The sequence below is a fragment of the Phoxinus phoxinus genome, assembly GCF_949152265.1.
Source record: "Phoxinus phoxinus genome assembly, chromosome: 18".
NCBI lineage: Eukaryota > Metazoa > Chordata > Actinopteri > Cypriniformes > Leuciscidae > Phoxinus > Phoxinus phoxinus.
In genome coordinates, this window is record NC_136893.1 from 1,743,752 (window position 1) to 1,746,251 (window position 2,500).

Sequence of the window (2,500 nt, forward strand, 5' to 3'; positions counted from 1 at the left end):
TAGGCGGGAGTGAATGGAATTAATGAGCTGTGTTTATTGAAGATTAAATACACTAGAGTCACTCAGTTTTTATACTCTCTATTTCAGAGTACTTGCATTTTAATGATGTATTGGTATATAAAGACAGTTTAAACTAATTTGAATAAAAGTTTTTTTAGACAATTCTGACCTACCCAACCTTTAATTCATGTTCCTGGTGTTATTGACCTATGGCTAAGCCACGCCCCCAAACGCGATGAGCCAATCACAGTGCGCATAGCTAACCCAATACACTCGGACATTCTCTGCTTCCACGTCCACTGCAGTTAGTCAGTTTTCATTTGTTTATGTATGTTTTTTCTTGTCATTGTAAGTGTAAAATGGTCAACGGTGTCATGGGGTTCATGCGACTCCGACACAGGTATCCCGAGAGTAGGGACGCCACCCGTCCCTTAAAATACGGAATCATCCTGTATTTACAAGTAAGACGATGCGTCCCGTATCAAATCAATCAGGGACGCGATTTGTCCCGTATTTTACATTAGGCCCACATATAGTTGAATAAAAACATAAGGATTTTGCTGTATGGATAATACTAATAGCAAATATAAAGAAATCAATTTCTTAGTAGAGAAGCTCATTGCGTGATTGCATTTTAGCGTCTTTGTTTCTATAGCGACTGAGTCTCGTGAACATGCGCGGTAAACCTGCACGTGTTTAACCCCTCGTGCGCTGGTCGGGTCTCTGACCCCAAATGACGTTTGCGGAAATAAATAAATTATCTTTGTCCAAATGGCGTGAGACTTTGCACGGTTTACAACACTTTCTAGATCTACAAAACAATGTAAATACATTTAATAATATCTGTTTTTTATGTTAGTGTGGGGAAGTCACACTTGTGTTGTTTCAACAAAATGTCATTTTAAAACAACATAAGTATTTTTTTAGGATTTATAGTTTTAGGAGGATTTATTATATATTTTTTAATTTAGGCTATATAAATAAATATTTTTTTTATACAAAACTGGAGTTTTTTTTCAAGTAAAATTCACTTTATAAAAGACCCACATTTCTAACGTTCATGGATATGGATAATTTGAAATGGTTTAGTGTAAGATTTTTGCCCATCTTTTGGAAAATGCCGTTTTAAAAGTAAAGAAATGATCACTTTAGTCGATGCAGAGATACACCATTTGCTATTTGACTAAACGACATATTTTCACTAGTTTTTAGTTGGATTCATATCTACATATTATGAAATCACAATTATAACAATAAAAATGACTTTTTGTCAAAGTTGAGCATTTTTTGTACAGACAAAAATCTGTTTTTCAATAATGTTACATTATGATTAGAATCAAATCACATCAAGGTCGGACCCTGTTTAGAAAATTGACAAAATTCATCCTCAAAAACAACGCAAAACACATATAAACAGTGGCAAACTTGGTCGAAAAGCTCTGAGGGTTACTCGTTTAAAATCGCAATATTCTCACGATTTAAAAATAGTTGGAAACATTTGGGATATTGTAAGTAATCAACTTAACAAAATATATAACACTGGCCTTGTGATTTTGGCATATTTTAATGCACAAATATTACATATTGTACCTTTAAGGCCCTTTCGGTGACTTCGAGATGATATATAATCTTTCTGTCTCCAAAAATCATCAATTGCCTCCTGTGATCTGCCAGCGCGCCCGTAGCCGAATGTGGACTGTGTGTGTGAGTGAGTGGAGGGGGCGGGGCTTAGCCATAGGGTAGTTATGAATCATTCATCAGTGCATGTTATTCGAAGTAAAAAAAAAAAAATCTTCATAATTTTATAATCTTTTTCCAGCACCTTCATATATAATAACACGATCACCAACCAAACAATCTACATTTCCACACTGAATGTCCTCAGAAGTGTGAGTTGTGACGTCCTGATAAAGTGTGTGTGAATGCAGTTGTTGTAATGAATGTGTTTGGAGACGAATGCACAGTCACATGATGAAGGTTCACACAGACACATAAGATACTTTATGTTTAAAAATATGTTAAAACTGCCTGATAAACATCTAATTACAGAGATTCATCTACACACGAGTCATGAAATAACAAGCCGTGTAAAACACACACCCACATGAATCTGAAGCAACAACAACAAAAAAACACAAAAGGTTTTTAAAGGAATAGTTCTCTCAAAAATTAAAATGTACTAATTTACTCACCCACAGGTGCCATACTTCCAGAAGTTATAATTCACAATAATACTATCGTATGACTTTATAGAGCTTTTGTACAGATTTTTTTTGGTCCTAGCTTGACAGGGATTTTCAAACTGTTTTTTTTTTGGTGTATAAAAAATAATACAGGTTTGGAGCGACATTATGATTGACAGATGCACTTTTATGAAGGACAGATGCACTTTTATGATGGATAGATGCACTTTTATGATGGATAGATGCACTTTTATGATGGATAGATGCACTTTTATCATGGATAGATGCACTTTTATCATGGATAGATGCACTTTTAT

At 34.6% G+C, this 2,500-nt stretch overlaps 1 protein-coding gene across 1 annotated transcript in view; it reads right to left on the reverse strand.

The window, feature by feature from the left end:
* Positions 1-925: 925 nt before the first annotated feature.
* Positions 926-2,500, reverse strand: part of fhip1ab (FHF complex subunit HOOK interacting protein 1Ab) — a 21,843-nt gene continuing 20,268 nt past the window's right edge. The window contains exon 13 of the mRNA XM_079589553.1: positions 926-2,500. This exon is cut by the window's right edge and continues 1,391 nt beyond it. The gene's annotated coding sequence lies outside the window, so the exon portion shown is untranslated.